Here is a 26,068-nt window from a genome sequence, read left to right on the forward strand (position 1 = left end):
CCGGAGAACTCCTATTTCTTCAGCAGCATATGCTGGGTAAGTGTTTTTTAGATATCCATTGTGTGTCATTATTTGTGGATGGTGTTGACTGATCTTGTTATTTTGGTTTGTTGTGTGTTTGATGTGTGCAGGACGTGATGAAAGGTGACAATGTGGAGGCAAAATTCAAGTATGTGACGAGCAATCTATACGCTGGTAGGGATGCACGTTACATGCATTTCCCGGTTTGCCACCTTGGTCATTGGACATTAGTGGTTTATGATACTGAGGACGGAAGCTGGAAGCACTACCATTCGATGCGGAGCAGGACCGGTACCGGTGGTGTGCACTACGCGGAGGCTGTAAAACTGGTGCGTTGATTTGAATAATGATAGAGTTGACAAGTATTGGAATAATTTACGTGTATTGGAGGTACATGTTATACATTCTCATTGGGTTTGTTTTTATGGCGCAGAAAAAAATTGTAACTGACATTCAGCGGCAAGCGATGGCTGCAAATGGATTGGATCAGCTGGTTGGTACGCAGGACTTTGATATGATGGTTGAATCAGTTTCGGAATGCCCCCAGCAGCGTGCGGAAACGTAAGTGCAACGTGTTTATATTTATTTATTTTTTTTAACGAAAGGTTGTTCCTGTAGAAGATTTCTGATGTGTGTTGTTGACTGACCGTTTCTGTTGTTGCAGCATGGACTGTGCGATTGTTGTTTGCGCAATAATGAGACAGTATGTGAATCATGTTGATGTGGGGCGGTCGTTGGAAGGAGGCAACTGTAGCGTGTTACGTGCGTACATGGTGAATGTAACGCCCTCAAAATAATAACATTAAACCCATCAAACAAGACATTCATTAACATATGAAATAACCACATTCTTCTATTCATCAGAGTTTCATTACAAAAGTATTACATGTTAACACCAAAAGCAAAATGCCCTACGGGCTTACAGCTTTCCAAGTTAACACTTGGTTACAACAAAAGAGTACTAACTCATTTACACGTTAAGCCCTTGGCTTGAATTTACATGTAATACATCAAAATAAAACGACATAAGTATGTCCGCCTCTAGCCTCCCAAGCTATGTCCTTGGAGGTGGCATGCTACTTGTACCTGAAAATGATATTCCCATATAGGGTGAACCACAGCCCAGTAGAAATACATTAAACCAACCATGAACAATGACTAAAAGATTAGCAATTGATAGATGGCCAACATTGATACATTCACATAAATTACACATTTATGTCATACGACTTATGAGTCCAAGTTACTTTTCATTTTCCCTTTTTCAACAGATAAGCATGTTAGCTCTATCATGGTTTCAACAGATATGTATAAAAACTATATCCCATGTTCACAGATAAGCATAAAAGCTATATCCACACTCTCAAAGATAAGCATATGAGCTCTATCTTCACTTCTCTAGACAAGCATATGAGCTGTATTTACGGAGTTCATCCCCTGTCTTCTCCCAACGCTATCCGGTTTAGAGGTACATCCCCTATCTTCCCCTAAACCGCGGAGTACATCCCCCATCTCCTCCTCTACACATAACGTATACAAACACATTGGTTCTATATACAATCACTCAATACATGCAGTTAATGTATTCTATCAACCGTCAAATTCCATGACACATTCTATTGATTAGTTTCCGTTTGCCTAATCATCATGCATTGTCTACAACAATCACGACTATCCTCCACCGATAGCCCAAAACAATTATTTCTAAACAGAAAATAAATGCACAAATGGATATTCAATCAACATTTCATTCCGGTGAGTGATAGATTATTCAACTACACCCTTTAACCCTTTACATTCCTAATCTCAACAATTTCATTTCATTTCCTCATCTCTTACAATTAATTATCCCAATTAATCAATCAATGTAATTAGGTCATTTTCCATAATTAACATTACAACCCTTAGGTCCCATTTTCATCAATGATTCAACATTTATTCCATTTCTCTATGCCAAACATGCATCTAGGTTTATTATGAATAAAACCCCAACTTTTGTAAAATAACACAAAAGCCCCAAACTTTCACCAAATTACTAAACCAACCCCAACATCTCAAAATACTAAAATTTAAAGACAAAATCCATAGAGAGGAGTAGGATATCCCTACCTCAAATTCGGAGCTCCAAGGGAGAAGAAGACAAAACCCAACGTGCTCCAAATCTCGAAATTTTCAGATTAAAAAGTAGCCCTCAACGATCAACAACTTTTTTGTAAAGGCCAAAGATGAGCAAATCACTCCTACTAGATCAAAACCTAGAGAGAAGGTTGAGTTCTAGAGTGAGAGGCTCAACAATGGTGCTTTTGGAAAAGTAGGAGAGAGAGGAGAAGGTGAAAAAGTGATTTGAAAAGTCAAAACACGGAACTTAAACCCAGTCGACCCGCTCGAGCGTCAAACACCCCGCTCGAGCGTCACTCACAGACTCCCGCTCGAGCGCCAACAATCCCGCTCGAGCAGCGAATACACACTCCCAGAACTTCTACAGAACCAGGCCATCGCTCGAGCTTCCAACTCCCCGCTCGAGCGGAACTCACACAACCCCGCTCGAGCGGCCAATACCACGCTCGAGCGTCCAACACTGCACAGAAAATACTGGATGGGTGAAATTCCCGCTCGAGCGCCAAACCCCCGCTCGAGCGGACAGGTCAAAATCTGGGCAACTAGTTTTGGTTTCTAAACTCAACCAACCTATAACAAACCTGCCCAACACATCCCATAACTCAAATACTAAGTAAAAAGGATGTAAACAAGATAATAAACAACTACCAACATCCACGGACACATGTCCGGATCACTGTATATCAAGGGTAAACCCGGGATCGCTATAACAATGGGTTTGTCTCGCTTGCTAGAGACTTAAATGTAGTGTCATATGCTACATGCTTAATTGATAACATGCTTATGTGACTATGTGGGTATGGGATTTAATTTCTAGGATGTTGATTGGATCCTTGGGTTTCTGGGAGTCTTGTTGGAAAAGCACTTGATCAATGCTGTTTCTAACCAGAACTCTAGTAACGCCTCGGGACTATCATTATCCGGAAATGAAATTCGTAAGTGCTCACTTGTCCTGGAACTTCCAAGGAATTCTCACTGGAAACCATGTTGATCAGACGCGTTTTCCAATGAGATCTCAAAGTAAGTTAGTCGGCCACAAGCACTATCTATGAAGCTCAACCCATGCTCACACCATGCAACACATAATGTCCAACACCTCCTCCTTCTATATGCAACCATCCTCACCAAGCGAAGCCAACCCATTGTGGTAAAAACCATTCCCCATGAGCTCCAGGTATTCAAACCCGGTTAGCACTGATACCAAGTTGCCACGTCCTAACATTTTAATTAATTGGAAACATTACCAAAGCCTGTAATTTAGGTCCATTTTTTTTTATATCTATTATCCTTGAGTAATAGAAATACAATAATACATGCTCTCTCTCTCTCTCTCTCTCTCTCTCTCTCTTTCTCTCTCAATGAATACAACAATAACAATAATAAATGTCGAGCTTCCACTACGGAGCTACAAATAAATAATTACAAACCACAAGATACATTTTTCATTCCCTTAACATGTATGATAAAATTTATACAAAAAGGTACATGGAATCCATACTCTTCAACTAATGAATCCGAAATTCTCTTCCTGAAAAAGAATAAAACAACGAGGGGTGAGCACTAATGCCCAGTATGAATCTCATAGTCCTACAACAATAGCTAACACATAGATAGAAATGATCATATATGCAGAGTGGTACCATATAGTAAGGTGACATTTTGTAAGTTCAAAATATTATACGAAAAGTATCTTTTCTTAAAATTTCACTTGAACTTTTAAGAAAACTCCCTGCCATAAATGTAGTCTCTCATCATTAGGAAGCCATAAATTTTCTTTGAAAACAAGGACACTTAAGGAAGAACATCATCTTAAATTTATTAATCCGATTCCAAATTATTCCTCATTTCGTTTCCATTTTAATATTACACATTTCATTTCCATTTCCAATTACCATACTCCATAACATTAAAACTCAAAGGATTAGAGTTCAAACATAAGACAAGAATCACAAATCCTTTTTAATTCAATTTCCCAATTACTTACAAAACAAAGCTCATAATCTTCCCTTTCGTCACAAGCAATCCATTGAGTTCATCATCACTAGCCCCTAATCCAATTACCCACATGATGCCAATTTCAATCCTTAATCCATTTTCCTTCAGTTCATTTTCAGTTTATTTATTCTTCTCAATTCATGAGTCAATTTCATTATCTTTCAACAACCAAACTGAGACTACAACTTAGTGGTTTTCCAATCATACAAAACATACGTTAACACTTCAAACTGCCATTTTACGGATATTTCCTCCGCGGGATCGACATCTATGTATAAATTTCGGGACTTTCACCCAGGACACTCCGGCCAACTTAGTTATAATGGAGTCCATCCCCTTTTTCCTCCCAAACAGTGGAGTCCATCCTCTTTCTCCTCCTAAACAAACATACATATACAATGTATTTAATCACATAATCACACATGGAGTATATCCCATTTCTCCTTCCAAACAATCATACATATACAACGTATTAAAACACACAGTCATATTCAATGACAACCATTTCTCAGACTTATCATATTATTTACTCTTTTCAACTAGCACAATACATGTGATCCAAAATATGATTTTCAAAATGAAACAAGTGCACTTAAAACATAACACAAGAATTTCCAAAATCTCTTTCCAAAACATACAGTTTAAATCCTCAAAATCCATTGCATGCTCCATGATATGCATGATTTATAAATAGTCCGGTTTGCCTAGTTAACATGCAATTTCTACAACAATCATAGCTATGCTCCACCGATAGCCCAAAACAAATATATCTAAACCGATAAATAAATTCCTTTAAAGATATGCTTTTCCAAAATCTCATATGGGAGTGATAATGCATATCAAGCTCCACCATCATCATTAACAATCCTCCGATTTCACATTTACAATGACAATTTCAATTATTTATACAAAATAACAATTTGATCCAATTAGGGCAAAACTCCCCCCCCCCTTTTTTTTAAAATATCAACCCAAACTCAATACAACTCAACACAATTCAACATAGTCAACATAATCAACACCACTTAATGAAATTCGACATAATTCAAGGTGAACTTTTAAATCCCCATTTCATCATTTTATCCCAAGTCTTATGCCATCCATATCATTAACAAATCTTTTTCCTCAAATTTCATTTCATATTATAGCATGATTTACAATATCCATAATAAATGTTTATTCGCTAATTTTTAACATAATTTTCAAACACTTCTGAAATTCAATTAAACTGGTATATATATAATTCGATACGTCAATTTCATGATTCTACTTTCAATTTAGGCAAAATCATTAATTATCACCATGAATCAAGTTAGGGTTTTCAAGAAAAATCAAGAATTTCAAGAACAATTGAAACTTCTTACACCACTACTTTTAATAACAATTTTCCCCTTGATTATACACCTAAGGTTCATAATTCACAAGCTTAACCCAAAAATTGAACCCTAACATTTCAAACCCTAAACCCCCAAATTCCATGATATAACACTATATGCTCAAAAATGGAGATTTTGTATTCATATAATCAAAATACCACAAATCTATCTATAAATGCAAGTATTGAAGAAGAACTAGGACCCCTACCTCAAGATTAGAAGCTAAGGGTGAAGACCCATCCTCAAACTTCAATGAAATCACAAAATAATCGGTCAAAATCTTGATCCTTGCTTGTTCTTCAACCTTGATGCGAGATCCATGGTGGATTTGTTGGTAAAAATGGATGAAATCAAAGTTTTGGGGGCTAGGTTGTAACGTCCTCAAAAATAAACCCAAAAACAGACATCCATGATATAAGAAAGAGATATCACATTTCATAAATCAGAGTATTCTTACAGAATGTATTACATGTTGACAACAAAAGTAAATGCCCTACGGGCTTACAACTTTCCAAGTCAACACTTGGTTACAAAAATGAGAGTACTAACTCTACACAAAATAAGCCCTTAGCTTGATATACATGTAATACAAAAAGTAATCAAAAAGGTCTCTCAGCCACTAAGCCTCCCAAGCTATGTCCTTGGAGGTGGCATGTCACTTGCACCTGAAAATGATGTCCCAAATAGGGTGAACCAACGCCCAATAGAGATATGATAAACATAATATGAGCAATAACTAAAACATTAGCACTTGATAAATGTTTAACTCATATAAACCAACATACAGTACAATCCAGTTCCATAATCCTTTACTTATCCAATTCTCAACTTATAAACACGGCTCAGAACCTGGCCAAACAACTTAGATGAGACTACATCTCATGCCAACAATACTTCAAACTGCCATTTTACGGAAATTGCATCCGCGGGATTTGGCACCCATGTGTAATTATTTTATTGTGGCCATTTTACGAAAATTTCATCTGCGGGACTCGACACCCATGTATAAATATTTTCGAATTGTCATTTTACGGAAATTTCATCCGCGGGATTCGGCACCCATGTATAATTATTTTCGAATTGTCATTTTACGAAAATTTCATCCCCGAGATTCGGCACCCATGTATTTAAATACTCATCATATACAATGACCAATCAATACACATATTGTTGTATTATTCCAACCGTCATACTCAATGACATACTCAAATTGATTAGTTTTAATTCACCTAATCATCATGCAGTGCCTACAACAATCAAGACTATCATCCACCGATAGCCCAAAGCAGTTATTTCTAAACAGATAATAAATGCACTAACAGATAAATTATCAATAATTCTCAAAGGTGAGTGATTATTAAGTCCAACTCCACCATTCTACTATATAATGAGCCAATTTCACTATTCCCAACTCAATTTCATATTTCCATAACATTCCCAAATTAATTATATAAATTAATTCATAACAAAAATTAGGGCTCTGTTTGGTTGTGAATTCAAATCATGATTTCACACCTTAATTCAAGTATGGTGTTTGGTTAGTGTTCTCAAACGATGATTCCAAAACTCTGCACAGAATACTTGCGGTTTTCTGTTTTGACAGACGCGTTTTTCTTTTTTTTTTTGAAAATTTTGCCTAACGGGACGTCCGGCCGGTTGACCGGAATAGTGAATTATTTTTTTTTTATTTTGCAATTGATTTATATAATCGAAAAAAATATTTTCTAAAATTTTTAAAAATTTTTATGTACTTTAAAATGATTTTGAGTTGTATGTTTAGTTATGAGTTGTAAATTTTTGTATCACATATCAAATGTCACATCAACAATTCCCCATTCAAATCAAAACTCTTTTCAAAACTCTTTACCAAACAAATTTTCTACACTTAAATCATAATTCCACAATACACAAACTCAAAATACAACTCATACTCTCAAATCACATTTACAAAACTCTACCAAATGCTACCTAGGGCTTTCTCCCCTCTTTCTCAACATTGACCAAAAGGCTTGATTATCAACAATGACCTCACTTGAGACCCAAAATACACATGTAATGGCCCAAAGAACAAAACCCCTCTTTAAACAATTGAAACCCTAACACCCATAGTTACCCAACTTCAACATCATATCAAAATGACTAAAAGTTTATATCAAAGACCATAAAAATGAGTAGTTATCCCTACCTCAAATTCGGAGCTCAAAGGAGAAGGTGAAGAAAATCGAAAGTGCTCCAAATCCCAAGGTTTTCGGATTGATAGATAGCCCAAGCCAAGCTCTACACTTTTTACAAAGGGACAAGGCTAGAAACACACTAGAACTAGATCAAACCTTAGAGAGAAGGTGAAATGTAGTGAGAGAAGCTCTCAAAATAGGTTTTTGAAAAGTAAGAGAGAGAGTGAGAGTTGAAAAAGTGATCTAAAATGACCCAGCTGCCAACTGATATACGTATGACCCGCTCGAGCGGAGAATAGGACGCTCGAGCGTCAAATACAAAAACTGGACCCGCTCGAGAGCAAGAATACCCGCTCGAGCGCCAAGACACAACTGCAAAACTCCACTCGCTCGAGCGCAAAAGAACACCCCCTCGAGCGTAGAGTACACTCTTCCAGTACTTTTACAGACATCGAACACCAGCTCGAGCGTAAAGAAATCCGCTCGAGCTTGACCCGCACATTTGCAGTAATTTTGCAGACGGACAAACTACTAAAGGTATGTAAATTCCACTCGAGCACAAGAAGACCCGCTCGAGCGGATCACTAAAAATCTGGGCAACAAGAGTTGGGACAAAAGCTCAACCAACCTGTTTGAAACACGCCCAAGACAATTCTAAACTCAAATACAAAGAGTTAAAGGACGAAAATGAAATACAGACAACAACAACTATCAACGGAACCGAGTTCAGAATACAGTAAACATGAGAGGAAAAATCGGGGTCGCTATAACTTCGGACATGGAGGAGGGGAGAGGAAGAGAGGATGAAAAAGTGAAGTTTTTGGGCCAAAATGTCACTTTATAATGTCTGTTAGCGACCTGGTCGCTTCAGTGAAGGAAGCTTGGCTCGAGTGCGGAAAAGAAGCTCTCAGATTTTCTGAAAACGCACTCTTCGCTTGAGCGAAGAAAGTCTCGCTCGAGTGAGCATGCTTCCAGCACAGAAACTAAAAATTCGAACAGGTGTAACTTTCTCGTTCGGACTCCGTTTTAGGTCGTTCTTGTGTCCAAATTGAAGCCCCGGAAACAAGATTTCTAATGGTTCCAGCCTCACATTCAAATTCAAAGTTTGAAAGGAGAAAATGGCAAAAGAGTGAAGGTTGGTCTAAAACTCAAACTCAAAATTCGAGTCATTACACACGTACTGCCATCTTCTTCTTCTTCTTCTTCTTCTTCTTCTTCTTCTTCTTCTTCTTCCCCTCTCTCTCTCTCTCTCTCTCTCACTCACTAAAACACAAATCTCCCAACTCTTTTTCTCTTGTTCCTTCTTCACTCTGTTCATCATATGTAATGGACATGCACAAAAATACACCTATGTACCCATCATTTGCTACCAATATTCTTGACGAAATTTACCGTTCCATGGATGGTGGTAACGAGAAATGCCAAGAATTAAAGTTTTACAACAATAGAGTCGTCAAAAATACATCCATGTACCCGTCATTCGCTTCAAGTATTCTTGACGAAATTTGCTATTCCATGGATGGTGGGGACGAGAAACAGAGTCAGGGTAGTAGTGTCAAGGACGAAGACATGGCGAGCCTCCCCGAGCATGTCTCCTCAACCACGAGAAGTCGAGGACTTCTTGTTTCACCACAAAGAGGCCAGAGCTAGTGAAGACAACTAGTGTTTCAAAGAAGAAGAAACAACCGATCTGGCCTGGGTCCAAGCTCGCAAGCTTTGTAAACTCTCTATTCCGTAATGGTAATTCGAAGAAGATGAAGAACTCAAACTCATCATCAATTGGAGGTTATAGGGATGCACGTGTGGAGAGAAAAGTGAAGTCCACTCATGCATCTACGTGTTCATGGGCATCTTCATATTTTCTTGCTTTTGATTTTGATTTTGTATATATATATATATATATATTTCTCTAGAATTGGAATTGAAGAGAATATCATTTCTTTTGAATATATGGACACGCTTTTAATTTTCCATGTTAAAGTGCTTCTTGTTGGACTTCATCAACAAATTTCTTATCACTTACTTTTTCTTTCTTTTTTTTTTCAATATATTATGACAATATATATTGCTTACATTGGAAATTGTTTGAACAACAATTTATCACATCATATTAGCCTTACTGGCCTTTTTGAAATTTGCATGCCAAGTATGGGTTATATGGTGGTAAATTCACTGTGTGCTTGTGTATTGTCTGTTATAAATGTGTATTGTTATTAGTCCACCATAACATGGTTATTTACTTTACTTACACAAGGGAATAGTTCTACAAGCCATATCAAAATCATAATTCAACAATCTTTCCCTGAACATTGCTTGTGTGATTCCATGAAGAAGCTCATCCTACAATACCTTCTCCAAATAAAATAATAATAATAATAATAAGAGAGAAGAAGCTCCTGTGAATGAATGCCATTGTTGATTCTCTTTTGTGAATAAGCCTAAGCCATTCAACCACTACCCTGCCTCCCGCCCCTAATCCTGTGTTGGATGTGCAGGAGTGATATGGGATGTGATTTTGAGTTACTACTTACTTCCATAAGCTAATAGTAATAATTTTTGAAAAGGTTAAGGTGTTGGTGAGATAGGTAGTGTGGGCATGCATGGGGCAATCATTGCTGGTGGGCTGGGTTCCGTCTAGAATGTTTCTTTTTTAGGAACCTATGGTTGATTATTTCTTTATTGAGAAGCAGTTATAATTTAAACTGGTTGCGGGCTAAAATTTAAACTCCAATATGTTGAATTGAAAGAAATAGAATTATTGTTGGGTTGTTCAACATCTTTAGCTTTTCTATCTTCACTTGATTTTACTTTAACAAAATACCTTGTTTTTATATCATGAAAGCCGCATAGTGAGCTATGGTAAAGTAGATGATAAGATTAGGGTTTTCTATTTGGGAGAAAGGGAGGGTTTGTGTTTGATTTTTCCCTATATTTGTCTAAGTATGTTTGGTTGTGCATTGAAAAAGTTGTTTTCTGCTTCCTGAGCACTGCATACAGTACTTTATGTGGTTCATTAGCTCAACCAAATGTATTTACATCGTAAGAAGCACTTGTGCGGTTTTGCAGGGAGATAAAGAGAATAAAATTTCAATTTTTGTTCACTCTAGGCCTGGGTTCCTGTTCAACAAGGCAACAACAAGATCAACCTATTTCTTAAATTGTCAAGTTAATGACAGCATACATGTTTTTATTCGAAACATTTATTTTTGAATTCAAAATTTTTACCCGTCTTCTTTTCTTTTGAGGTGTTTGTAACAGAAGAGCGTAAAGCTCCTTCGCTTCAAAAGTATTGGTTATGTTTCTACTCATTTTGTCAAGTGTTTAGTAATTAGCATAAAAACCTTCTCTTATGGGAAGACAAAAGATTATCACGCGAATGAACACAATTTTTAACTTGCAGTAATCTAGGCAGTCAAATTTTGCCTCAGCAAATATATGTTTTGCAGTGTTTGTGTAAATCCTTTCTTTTTTTCTTTTTTTTTGTTTTGTTTTTGTTTTGTTTCTCTTTTTTCCCAAAAATATATCTTCTTGGTTACGCACACCATCTTTTGAAGGGATCCTGCTGATTCTGTCCCACACTACCCCAGTAGGAAAGCTGTTACCTGCCCAAAAGCTGTTTGATGCATATTAATTTATCCAAAATGAAAATAAAGCTTGTTCTGCCCGTCCTTAGAGGTTAAGACACTGAATATGGTAGTAAAGGTTCATCTCAGGTGGCTTAGTAACATAGTGGTTAGGTCTTTTGCAAAACCATGGATTGTGCAATGACATAAGTACACCATGTTGCTCAGTGATGTTTTTTACCTTTTTGTTGTTCATATTCTTCAATCTTCTAAACTACTCATTCAGGTTTGGAGGTTAGAACTCGTACTTGTTTTCTCTAGCATTCTAATTTTTATTCTAAACTCTTGTTCAACCATAACTTCTAGGGCCCATGCACAGCTCTAACTTCATCCCTCGTCAGTTTAAAAAAGGACAAATGCACTTAGCTTAGCTAAAAAATTGTCAGTTTAGACAGACTAGTAGGAATTCATCTTTTAAATTTATGAATATTTAAAAGGGCATGCATGATGGATAGTGCAAATTACTATTTCAACACACCATTGCCAGATGCATTTAGAAGATTTTGACAAAGTAGCGATTGTGTGTTCGTCATTTGTTCATGCTCAGTTCTATAGTGTTTGGCTTGATTTCTAGTGAATTCTGTTTGACTATAACTAATTCTGGGGTTAGCTTATTTCCGGTGGATTTTCAGTTTATTTTTGCAAGTTATATGTCTTTGCTAATTTTAACCTATATGAAATTTGAATTATGTAATTCATGTTTTCATGTTAATATGATTTGCTTATGAAAACTTCAGGATTAACTTTTATTTATTTTTACTGGCTTAATAGTCTGATATTTGATATTATTTTCAGCCAACAAACAATGTGAATCTTCTTTCTGTTAGGATTGAATATAATTTATCTGGCCTTTTATATGAATGTCAACTTAATTGTTTTGCCTCCTTTTATGGAAGGATACTGGAGAGACCTGTTAGAAATTTCTCCTTCCAGACAAAAATCAATAATGGGTTTGGAATCTTATATGTACCAAGTTTGTTCCTTTCTAGGTAGATTGGGGAGAGGCAAGCATGATCCTGGCAAAGCGTATTTTGTTGAAGCATGCACTTTTGGATCCTTTTAATGAACGATTTCTTTTTCTTTCAGACAGGTGAGCTGATGGCTGCTATTTATCATTCATTTACTTTTCTGTATAGTGATTTTAAGTAAGTATTTTTTTGTTTGTTTATATAGAGAGAGAATGGGAGGTGAAAAAATTGAAAAAGAAACATATTTTATTTGTTAAAGTGGTGTTTAATTGTCTATGACATAAGGGGCATCAAGGATTTTGTTGCCACTTTTGTTAAATATAAGTTATTCTTTTGGCCATCTTACCTAGTCTTATTTCATCTACTTAATCTTGTTTCAGCTGCATACCCTTATACAACTTCAGCTATATGTATGACTATTTAATGTCAATACCAACTAGTTTTGTGGACAGGTGAGTGGACCAATACATTTTTTTCTCTCCCCCATTAAAAGAATGTTTTGAAGCCTCAATTAATAAGAAATTTGTATTGATTTCAAGCTGCACAGAGATTGGGCAATTAGCTTTGATAACTCTTTTGAATTTGAAATTCTAGTTGTTGTATGTGCTTTATGCATTATATAGACCATTATATTATTGGAATATGAGTTCAAGGTAGTGGCCGTAAATTTGTTCTAAATTTAATAGTGGAGCAGTTTTGCTGATACGAAAGAGGGCCGCTACAATCCAAAAATGCATCCTGTGATTCCTGTTTGCAACTGGAGGAAAGGATCTTAGGTAAGTCCCATAAGAGTTCAATGCATTGATTTTGTTGCTTCCTGAAGTTCAATAGAAAACCAGGAAAAAGAGTATAATCTATTAGTCAATGTTGCTGCAGACTGTAATTGTCTCTTATTTGTTACATTATTTTCTTTCAGTGGGTTGTTCTTACCAGAAAACATACTGAGATTATGGTGAAACATGATACGATCTTTCCCTTGTTTCAAAGGCATTGCAAGGCAAGTTGAATGCAAACTCAGTAGGATATTAGAGTTCTCTTGTTGAGCTGTATATGTTTTCCGTACTCTGCTTAAAGTATGAAAATTCTGTTTGATTATAAGAACATAGGAACATTGCATAGAAATTATGCTTGAAGTTCTTTTCACCCCACATATGGTGAATTAGGATTCAGTGTAAAACTTGATATTGACATCCTTAAAGTATGGAAATTATGTTTAATTGAATATAAGAAGATTGGAACATTGAGTGGAAATTCAGCTTGAAGTTCTTTTCACCCCACACATGGTGAATTAGGATTCAGTTTGAAACTTGATATCGACATCCTTATTTTTCTCTTTGTAAAACTGCTCATCCAAATTTGCCAAAATGTCTTATGAGTACCGAGTATCCATAGGTTCCTCTTGAACCATCAATTGCACACTCTGTTTAGTTATTTATGATATCAAACTTGAATAATGATAATTTTATTTGATAACATTTTCCCACAGATTTCTTTTTTCGGAGTTGGCTGTTGTTGAGGACTTATTGTTTTGTCACTTACCTGACTGACTTATTTTTGACAATAATGCAGAGGAAATCACTCCCTGAATTTTGGCGAGATCATCCCCTTGTGAGTGCTTTTTTTTTGGGTCCCAGTGTCAATTTTCCAACTTGGTATGTTTCCGACAAAATATTTTCACGCAAAATTTGTCTTCTCTCCTTTCTCTAATGGCGGTTGATTTATATATAGCATCTGATCTTGAAGTAACAGCCGACAATAAGAAGAACAATAGTCTGAAAATATTATGAAGAGATGGAATTTTCCCTCTAGATTTTAAAAGATTCTTGTCATGTGCAGCCTGATGATGCATCCAAGGAGCATAATTGTATACCAGATAAACATTATGTTCAGACACTACTGGCTGTAAGTTGATCTTTCTTTCTATTATAGCGACCCTCGTTTTATGAGAAGAATAATTGAACTTCTACTTTTCCCCAAGAAGGAAAAACCAAGTTAATTTATGGCGTTGTGGACTAAAAAACATCATAATCTTAAAAGAATATATGTTTCAGTTAGTGTATTTCAGATCACAGCATTTCTATGACATGTGGAGACCATTTTCTTTAAAGCTTTGTGGAATTTAGTTCTTTGTATTAAGTTCTATTGTAGTTAATTTAATTTAATATTATAATGGTCTAAACTACGACATAAAATAATCGGATTCCTCATTTTGTGATCTTTATTTGGGCATTATATGCACACAATTTTTTTTCCCTTCATTTTCACGAGGGACATGTCAATCCTTGGTGATATCCCATTGCCAGTTGGGCAGCATGATATTCTGGTTGTGGGTATAGCGATCCCAGTTTTTCCCTGTTATTTGTTGTTGTTGTCGTTGTTGTCTATATCTCATCTTCACCCTCTAACTCTTTGAATTTGAGTTTAGAATTGTCTTGGGCGTGTTTTGAACAGGTTGGTTGAGTTTTAGTCTCTAATCTTGTTGCCCAGATTTTTGATGATTCGCTCGAGCGGGTCTTGTTGCGCTCGAGCGGAGTTTGCACCCTTTCAGTATTTTGTGCGTTTGTAGATATACTGTAGAGGTGTTTTTCACGCTCGAGCGGCGTTCCTTACGCTCGAGTAGGTCTGAGCTCACGCAGGTATCTTTACGCTCGAGCGAGTATTCGAAGTCTGTAAAGTACTAGAGGAGTGTATTCTACACTCGAGCGGGTCTCTTTGCACTCGAGCGGGTATATTTGCGCTCGAGCGGGTGAAGTTTTTGTGTCTTACACTCGAGCGTCTTACTCTTCGCTCGAGCGGACTATACGTATATCAGATCGTGATTGTGTCATTTTAAATCACTTTTTCGACTCTCTCTCTCTCTCTAGCTTTTCAAAACCCTCATTTGAGAGTTCCTTTCTCTAGAATACATCTTCTCTCTACAAAATCATCTAGCTCTGGTGATCTTCTACCTTAGTCCCTTTATATAAAGTGTGGAGCTTGGCTTGATCTTCGTTTGGATCCGAAAATCATTGGGTGTGGAGCACATTCGAGTTTATTCATCATCTCCTTTGAGTCTCTTCACTTGAGGTAGGGATAACTACTCATATTTATGGCCTTTGACATAAACTTGTGGCTATTTTGATTTAATGTTGAAGTTGGGAAATGTTGGGTGTTAGGGTTTCAAAACTTGAAATGTATAAAGAGGGGTTTTGTTCCTTTTGAACTATACATGTGTATATGGGTCTTAAAATGAGGTTATTGATATTTATTGATGATATTTGGACCTTTGGGTCAATGTTGAGAAAAGGAACAAAATGCCTTAGTTGGGTTTAATCGGGCATTTGTGTAATAAATGATATTTATTATGGAAATATGAAATTGGTTTGGAAATAATGAAATTGGGAAGTTATGAGATGGAATGGTGTAGTTGAATTGATTAAACACTCACTTATGAAAATGTTGATAATTTATCTGTTGATGAATTTATTATCTGTTTAGAAATAGTTGTTTTGGGCTATCGGTGGAGGATAGTCTTGATTGTTGTAGACACTACATGATGATTACGTGAATTAAAACTAATCAATTGAGTATGTTATTGAACATGATGGATGGAATAACACATTGAATATGTACTTTGCTTGATCATTGTATATGATAAGTGTTTAAATACATTACATATGTATGTTATTTGGGAAGAGATAGGGGATGTACTCCATGGTTTGGGAGGAGATAAGGGTCAAACCTGTCTGGGAGGAGATAGGGGATGGACTCCAATGATAATTAAGCTGGCCGGAGTGTCCAGGGTGAAAGTCCCGAAATCTTGATTACGTTTGCATAACGTAGATGAATTGAAGTGTTGAAGTATTATTGATATGAGTTATAGTCTCATTTTGAGTAGAAGTATGGAAATGTTAATGATGTGAGTTGTAGTCTCGTTATCAACTATCTGGATGAATTGAGAACCATATTTATGAATTGGTTTGGATAATGAAACGAAAAAAGGATATGTATATATATACCTGTGCATATGGATTGGTTATGAAAGAAATGTACATCTGTTTATTCAAGTTAAACATTTATCAAAAGCTAATGTTTTAGTTATCGTTCATATTATGTTTAGCATATTTCTACTGGGCGTTGGCGCACCCTATATGGGACATCATTTTCAGGTGCAGGTGATATGCCGCCTCCAAGGATGTAACTTGGGAGGTTTAGAAGCTGGAGGCTTATTTTTGTGTAGTTATCTTTATTATTACATGTAATTCAAGCTTAGGGCTTAATCTGTTAAGAGTTAGAACTCTCTTTTGTTGAAACCAAGTGTTGAATTGGAAAGTTGTAAGCCCGTAGGGCATTTACTTTTGTTGTCAACATGTAATACTTTTGTAATGAATACTCTGATAAATAGAAATATGCTTTATTCTCTTATGTCCATGGATGTCGTGAATGTTGGGTGTATATGTATTATTTTGAGGGCGTTACAGTGGACCTTGGCTAATGGCAGATAGTTGCATTAACACTAGCTATGATACTTTGGTACTTCATACTGATTTTTATTCTAGTCCCAAGGTAGTGGATTAAGAATATGTTTTAGTCAATTTTTGGGTTTCTAAGAAGCAATATTGTGAAAAAGAAATTGTGGTTGTACTTCAAGGGTTAAGTGGAATAGGACTTGGACATGCTGGTGAATTAAACTACCATCGTCACTTTGTTTTGACTTCACCCTGACCTATCTCACACATGTTGATTGGTGTCATGTGATTTTAACTTATGTTCGTAACCAAAAGAAAAAATTCATGCAAAGTTGTCTGAAGGAAGTAATTAAGATCAGCATAGTAGATAAAGATCGTGAGAAGAAAAAAAGCTATCCACTATGAGACCTTGGGCATGCCATTTTCATTTATATCAGATGCATGGATAATATAGATTTTGCTCATCTTTTGAAAGATTTTTAGTTTTTATGTAATTTTCCCAAGTCTCTTTCTTTTAAAATTCAGCAAGAAGGACTTGAAGAATAGATCACACGGAGGACGCTGACTCGTACATCATGGGATCCTTCATCCTCCAAGGATCGTGAACGACGGGGATGGCATCCTATTACATACAAGTTAGCAGATGCCACTACCTTGCTGATCCAATCTATTAAGGTATGTGTATGTATGCTCTCAACTGATAGGTTTCAAGAACTGAGTCTTCAAAGTTTTTCACTTTCTCCTATTTGTCTTTAAGGTTGCATTGGTAGCTCAAGCTTGTCAGATTGAAAATTCTACATTAATCCCCAAGGAAGGGAATTAACTAATTTTTGAACATGCCTTTTTTTGGGAAACAAATATTCTGTATGTCTCCTGTAATTTTCATCTTAGAATGTTCTTTGATTTCAACTTCTCGAAACTAATGGAGCCCAAATCCAAATAAACTAGGAATGTGTTGAGGATCGGGGGCACACCAGGGAACTCAAACAAGCAATAACACACAAGTTTTAACGTGGTTCGGCAAGTCGCCTACGTCCACGAGCAGCGGATTCACTATATTGAACAAAATGGTGAATTACAACACTCTCTGTAATTCTCTCTCTCTTTGCTCTCAACTCACACCTCTCAGCTCCACATCTGATATCTATATCCTCTCCCTCCCGTCTCTATTTATACACAAAGGAGTAGGTGGGAGAGCCCTCATTCTTTGACTTTTGACATGGTTGGTGGCCTTCCATTGTTGACATGAGGTTGGTGGCCTTCCATTGTTGACATGAGGATCACCCCTTTCACATGGGGTGTCCTCCAGAATCTGTAGCCAATTCAACAAATCTCCACCTTGGCGAGGATTCTCTTATCCAACATAGTGATCGATCAACACTGCCATGCACCCGAAGGTACTCAGTTCCGAGAGATGCTGACCAAGTCCAAACAATGTTGGAACTTGATCCCAGAAACTACCTTTGTGAGCATATCGGCCGGATTATCTGCAGTACCAATCTTTTGAAGCAGAATATCCCCTTCATTCACTATTTCTCGGATGAAATGGAAACGGACATCAATGTGCTTGGTGCGGGCATGATGAACCTGGTTCTTTGCCAAACAAATGGCACTCTGACTGTCACAAAACACCTCAACGTGCTTCTGAACAATTCCCAAGTCTTCAATCAATCCATGTAGCCAAATAGCTTCCTTAAAGGCTTCCGTTACTGCCATGTACTCTGCCTCTGTAGTAGACAAAGCCACCGTTGACTGAAGCGTTGACCTCCAACTTACCGGCCCTTTAGCAAGCGTAAATAAATACCCTGTTGTTGACCGGCGTTTGTCTAAGTCACCAGCATAATCTGAGTCCACATATCCTTCCAAATTCTGCCCGAGTCGGTTATCTCTCTCGAACTTCAATCCCAGATTGACCGTGCCATGTATGTACCTTAGGATCCATTTCACTGCCTGCCAGTGATCTTTTCCTGGATCATGCATATACCTGCTTACCATACTCACAGCATGCGAGATGTCAGGCCGTGTACAAACCATAGCATACATTAATGCACCAACTGCATTTGCATATGGAACCTGTGCCATATGCTTCCGTTCTTCTTCTGTGCGTGGAGACAACGAGGCACTAAGCTTGAAATGAGAGGCCAATGGTGTACTTACAGCTTTGGTTTTCCCATTGATGCCAAATCTGTCTAACACCTTTTTCAGATACTGGGTTTGTGTCAGACAAACCGTGCCCTTCTTCCTATCTCTCTTGATCTCCATGCCAAGAACTTTCTTTGCTTCTCCCAAATCCTTCATTTCAAACTCCCTTGCTAACTGTGCCTTGAGTTTGTCAATCTCCACCTTGCTCGTAGATGCAATCAGCATATCATCTACATATAAGAGCAAATAGATGAAGGAACCGTCGGGAAGCTTACGGAAATATACACAATGATCAAATTGACTTCTTGTGTATTCTGTCTCTATCATGAACCGATCAAATCGCTTGTACCACTGTCTCGGGGATTGCTTCAATCCGTACAACGATTTGTTCAGCTTACAGGCCCAATTCTCTTTTCCAGCAATTTTGAAACCATCTGGCTGGGACATGTATATCTCCTCTTCAAGATCTCCATGTAAGAAGGCAGTTTTGACGTCGAGTTGGGCGAGCTCGAGATCAAACTGTGCAACCAAAGCTAACAAGATGCGAATAGACGTGTGCTTTACAACAGGTGAGAATACCTCATTGTAGTCTATTCCTTCCTTCTGAGCATAGCCTTTAGCTACCAATCTAGCTTTGAATCTGATGTTGTCTCTGCCTGGAATGCCTTCCTTCTTGGTGTAAACCCACTTACACCCAATTGCTTTCTTGCCTTTTGGAAGTTGCACCAACTCCCAAGTCTGGTTCTTGTGAAGTGACCCGATCTCTTCATCCATAGCCTCCTTCCATTTGACACTTTCTACATTATGCACGGCTTCTTTGAAAGTGCAAGGAATATTGTCTTCAATGATTGGAAGTGCATAGGCTACCATATCGGTCATCCAACTGGGTTTCTTAGTCACCCTTTTCCCTTTCCTGATTGCAATGGGTTCTGATTGATGCGGAGCCTCTGGATCTTCATTTTCATCTGAACTCTCTTCAGAGCTATCCTCTGAGACTTCTTCAGGATGGTTGATTGGCTGACTAGTCTTTGTTGGAGTCTCAAACTCCACCTGCACTGACTTCTTCAATGCTTCCTTATTCTGTTGAGGATCTGATTGCTTCAGCATTGCAGACTCATCAAAGGTAACGTCTCTTCTGATGAGAACTTTCTTTGATTCAGGGCACCACAGTCTGTATCCCTTGACACCGTCACCGAAGCCCAATAAGATGGCTTTCTTGGCTCTTGGATCCAACTTAGATTCTGTAACATGAAAATATGCTGGACATCCAAAGATACGTAACTGATCATAATCAGTAACTGGGACTCCTGACCATACCTCCATGGGAGTCTTCCCATCTAATACTGCAGTAGGTAGTCTGTTGACAAGATGACGAGCATAGTTCAATGCCTCGCCCCAAAATGCCTTGCTCAATCCAGACTGTGACAGCATACACCGGACTTTCTCCACCAAAGTGCGGTTCATGCGTTCTGCAACTCCATTCTGCTGCGGTGTTCCAGGAACTGTGAAATGTCTCACTATCCCTGCATTCTGGCAAACCTCAAAGAAGGGATCTGATGTATATTCTCCACCATTGTCAGATCTGAGCTTCTTGATCCGTCTGCCTGTCTGGGTCTCAATCATCTTCTTCCACGTAAGAAAGATGTCTAAGACTTCATCTTTGTGTTTCATTGTATAAATCCAAACTCTTCTAGAGAAATCATCAATGAACGACACAAAGTAGTGTTTACCTCCCAACGAAGCAGTCTTGGAAGGACCCCATACATCAGTGTGGACGTAGTCTAGAATCCCTTTGGTACGGTGAATTGCAGTACCAAACTTGATTCTTGTTTGCTTGCCCAATACACAATGCTCGCAGAACTCAAGCTTCCCCGTCTTGGCGCCTTTCAACAGGCCTTGCTTTACCAATCCTTGTAAAGCCTTCTCACCGACATGCCCTAGGCGCATGTGCCAAAGTTTGGAAGTGTCTGATGCATCATCTTCTGAGCTGGAACTGGTGGAGACAGCCACTCTCCCTGTGACTGTAGAGCCATCTAGGAAATATAAATTTCCTTGTCGAGTACCCTTCATTACAACCAATGCTCCTCGAACAACTTTAAGGACTCCACCTTCCATGGTTATTCTGTAACCTTTGGAGTCTAAAACTCCCACTGAGATGAGATTCTTGGTTAGATCTGGTACATACCGTACATCTTCAAGAATTCTGATTGTTCCATCATGGCTCTTCAGTTTAATTGTTCCAATCCCCTTTGTCTGGCAAGCTTGGTCGTTGCCCATCAGCACAACTCCTCCATCGAACTCTCGTAAGCTCGAGAACCACTGCTTGTTAGGACACATATGGAATGAACATCCGGAATCTATTATCCATTCATCCGACTGGCCATATGATGAAACTGTGAAGGCTCCTCCTTCATCATTATCTCCATCTCGTGCAATATTCACCTTCTCTTCTGTCTTGTCTTTATTTGGACAATCTTTTGCCCAATGCCCCTTCTGGCGACAAGCTGCACACTCGTCTTTTGCAAGACGTCTTTTGTCTGAAGGTTTCCCCCTGGATTTTGAGCGAGACTTTCCTCGCCCTGTATTTCTTCTGTTATTTGTTCTGCCTCTGACTGTTAATGCCTCGGATGTTGAGTCCCTGTTTGCAGACTTATCTTTCCTTCTGAACTCATTGTTCACCAAGGCGTTTGCAACATCAATATACTTGATCTTCTCTTTACCGTACAGTAAAGTAGTAGTGAGATGATCATACGAGTCAGGCAAGGAATTTAACAATAACAGTGCTTTATCTTCATCACCAACATGATCATCCAAATTCTTCAAATCCGTAATAATTTTGTTGAAGTTATTTAGGTGTTCGTTCATCGAAATACCTTTAACGTAGTCGAAACGAAACAACCTCTTCCTCAAGTAGAGCCGGTTCTCAATGCTCTTTGTCATGAACTTATCTTCCAGCGCCTTCCAAAGCTTCTTCGCAATATCATATTCTGTAAAGGCATACTTCTCCTCTTTTGCAAGGCAAAGTCGGATGGAACTACAGGCCAGGAGATTCACCCTCTCCCATTCTATCTCGTCCATGTCATCTGGTTTGTCTCCCAGAGTGAAGTGCAGGTTCATTTGGACAAGCATATCCTTAACTTCGCATCTCCACATGCCGAAGTTGCTGCTTCCATCGAACTTCTCTACCTCGAACTTGGCATGGGACACCGGGGTCCAATGCCTAGAAGTGCTTGTACTGGCTGGATTACTTACGGACTCGGATGCTCTAGATTCTGCCATTTTTTAGAAACTTCAATTCAAAAAACTGACCGTACAGATGTGTCCGGAATACTCCAAATAGTTGGGAAGCACTATTGGATCGTCAAAAACGGACTCCGAATGGCTCCGATCTGGAAAAAATACTTTGGACGGGTCAGATCTGCAGAATCTGGTGCGCTGAGATGCACCGGATAATTTCTCCCGTCAACGGCTGGTCAACGGCTCGGTCAACGGCGCAGGCGGCGCGGTCAACGGAGGATCGGCGGCGCGGTCAACGGCTTGACGGCTGGTCAACGCGGCTGGTCAGCGGCTCAGGCTGACTGGGCTGCCACGTGGCTGACACGTGGCTGACACGTGGCTGACACGTGGCCTGACTGTCGGACGCGTGGCGATGACGTGGCGGATGACGTGGCGGATGACGCGGCACTGACGTGGCGCCACGTGGCTCGTCTTCTCCCTGGAGACGCGCGTGTGGCGCGTGGATGAGACTGGGATCACGCGCCGGTTGCCTGAACGGCGCGTGGTGGCGCGTGGTGCGACTGGGGCTGACGCGCTTTGTTCAGAGAGCGCGTGAGGGCGCGTGTGAAGGCTTCTGGGCTCTGTTTTTGCTGTTTTGGACTCCTCTCGGGGAGTTCTTCCTCCTGGTATGGTCAAAAGTGGATTTTGAGCACTTCGAAATCTGGGCACTTTCGGGAAAAATTCGATTTTTCGCAACCCGAGCTCTGATACCAATTGTTGAGGATCGGGGGCACACCAGGGAACTCAAACAAGCAATAACACACAAGTTTTAACGTGGTTCGGCAAGTCGCCTACGTCCACGAGCAGCGGATTCACTATATTGAACAAAATGGTGAATTACAACACTCTCTGTAATTCTCTCTCTCTTTGCTCTCAACTCACACCTCTCAGCTCCACATCTGATATCTATATCCTCTCCCTCCCGTCTCTATTTATACACAAAGGAGTAGGTGGGAGAGCCCTCATTCTTTGACTTTTGACATGGTTGGTGGCCTTCCATTGTTGACATGAGGTTGGTGGCCTTCCATTGTTGACATGAGGATCACCCCTTTCACATGGGGTGTCCTCCAGAATCTGTAGCCAATTCAACAGAATGTTGTTATTTTCCTTCTTTCATCACTTGTCATGGTAATAATACTAATATTCATTAATCAGCATTCTAATTCGAACAAGTTTGAGGTATTTGTTTGCTAAAGTTGACAACCACGAATTATTTTGATTGAATCGAGAAATGGTGTAATGAACTCTTAACAAACTTTGCAGGATATAGACAATATCTATTATGAGACTGAGTACCGCAGAGAATGGTGCACCAATAAGGGAAAACCCTCCTCATGCTTCCTTTTTGCAAGAAAATTCACTAGGCCAGCTACTCTTCGGCTTCTTAATATGGTAAGTTCTATCACTTCTATAGCTTTTCTTTTAAAGCATCCTTTTCTTGTTTAAAAGAAGGTTTTAAAGGGTAGCAGGATGGAACAACTAACTATTTACTATTGAGTTTTCATAATATGGTTTTGAGTTTATTATTTATTTATTACACATTTGCTATTTGTTTGATTGGTTACTTTTATATTTCCTGTCCAGTATGCATTGGGAGCTTTTCAATAAAGCACAAGTAAAGGAAAATTTCTATTGTGAAATTAACGTCTCATCTTACAAGAAGGACAAGCATTAACATGCATGGAACAGTTCGTGCCATTTGTGATTTTTTTTTGAAAAAATACAGGCACAGGGAACTGTAAAATGCCAAGGGGAGAAGAAACTGCAGGTCATTTAAAATGTATAGTCTATTATTTTTATGAGAATATATTACAAAGAGGGTCATGGCGGATAAAGTTTATACAAAAGTGCACAAAAAAATCAATACGGCTCAGATTTATTCTTCATGTGGCGGGGATCGCAACCATAATAAAATTAACCATGGATTTTTTTTATGCTCATAACATTACTGTTTTACCTCTGTTGTCTAGATTTACTTAGAAAATTTGCATTACTTGAACTATCGTGTATATGTGTAATAAAAGTAATGAAAGTTTTTTTTTTTTTTTTTTTTTTTTTTTTTTTTTTTTATAATTGCATGGATTGCATATAATTGTTATCAATACGACATAGAATAATAATTAGTCCTTCTCACTAAACAGTTTTATTAATTATGCCATTATCATCAAAACAAAATAATTTTTAAATCTAATGCCATACATACCAAAAAAAAATGAATTTTTCACCAATTTTTCCAAAAAAATAAAAAGAATAATTTATTTATTTTTTATAACCAAACAGATTTTTTTTTTTTTGAATGAGATAACTAACAATGTTAAGATCATCAAATTTGACACAAAGTTGTGTTTCGATCAATTGAACTATTGATCCACACAACTTAGGATCAACAGAGTCAGTTGATCGGCAAAGTTTTGAGACAAAGTTTATAAAATGATTTTCTCGAGACCTAGACTTGCTATTTTACAACTCTCATAATGATGTTATTACTCCATCATTCAAGGTACTCAGTTGATCGGCAAAGTTTTGAGAAAATTTATAAAATAATTTTCTGTGACACCTAGACTTATTATTTTACAACTCTTATAATGTTGTTATTACTCCATCATTCAAGGTACTCTCTCTCTCTCTGTCTCTCTGCCTTCGTTTCTTGTTTTTCAGTTTGAATCTACTCATAGAGTAATGTTAATTTCATTGCTGCTGCCTTCGTTTCTTGTTTTTCAGTTTGAATCTACTTATAGAGTAATGTTAATTTCATTGCTGCTTATAGCATAACTAAATGAGTTGGAGTTTGGAAATTTCCATCATTCTTTAGGCTTTTGGAGTCCATGTCATATGTTGAAATGGCATCCACATCTGATAGCAAGGTTTCTATTGCCTTGATGATAAATCTGAACTTCCCATAACACTGGTACTGACCGTTTTACTCTGTTATTATTGATGCTAAATTTGGATTTCCCACGACACTTGAATTTCATCGTAACTGACTCAGCAAAATATTGAAAGATAGTTAATGTTGTTTTTTGGAATATTTACTTTTTTTGCATGTTGGATATTGGGATTGTTCACTTGTAGGATGCTAATTAATCTACTTTGGATTTATATTTTATTTCATTGTGCATAACACTCGAGCTAAATTTGGCAACTTTAAGTAGAAACACTACAATTAGTATATCATAGTTTTGAGACCAAGCATTTTATTACTAACATCTTAATATTGTAATTTTTTTTTTCATACGTCTGACAGATTAGTGATGGACGCAATTCGGGGAACATCAAAGGATTACATTTTGAATTTTTTAATATATTTTGTCATACGATTTTGTTATGAATTTGCAAGCTTGGAAGTTTTTTTAGAATTCATTGTGACATGTTTGAAGTTTTGAATAATAAAAGATTTGTAATTATGCTGTGGATTTGATATTTTAGTTATGTTTGATATGCCTGCTACTTTTAAATTAAGTATATATTTTGAATGCTTTGCACAAGTGTGTTAATTTGTTTTGGCTGCATATATGTGTAGAAATGATGCACAAAAGTAAGTTTGGGTTTGGATTATTTTTTATAGGTTTTATGAATTATGTACTGAACGGGAAAATTGTCAAAAAAAGATATAAATAATGAATTTTTGGTGATAGAATTTTCAGTTGTGAATTTACTTTTGGTGACACTTTGTTTTCCTTGCTAAACGTCTATGGTGAATAGGATATGAATTTTTACTAACCAAAAACTTGATTGGTCGGCAAAAGATTTGACATTTAGCAACCAATTTGCTTCGCAGCTAAAAGATACTTTAGCGATACATTTATATGTCGTTAAAACCTAACATATCCTCCGATTAAGGCTACTTTTAGCAACTAAATGTTAATTTACGGCGATGAATGTTTTGGTGTTTGGCGACTAAAAGATTTGGTCACCGATTTATTTATA

The 26,068-nt window shown here is 37.8% G+C and overlaps 1 pseudogene; it reads left to right on the forward strand.

The window, feature by feature from the left end:
- Nucleotides 1-9,438: 9,438 nt before the first annotated feature.
- LOC114277418 (glycosyltransferase BC10-like) lies at nt 9,439-23,779 on the forward strand (annotated as a pseudogene).
- The last annotated feature ends 2,289 nt before the right edge of the window (nt 23,780-26,068 follow it).

This window comes from Camellia sinensis, chromosome 5 (genome assembly GCF_055761805.1).
Source record: "Camellia sinensis isolate YWXY chromosome 5, ASM5576180v1, whole genome shotgun sequence".
NCBI lineage: Eukaryota > Viridiplantae > Streptophyta > Magnoliopsida > Ericales > Theaceae > Camellia > Camellia sinensis.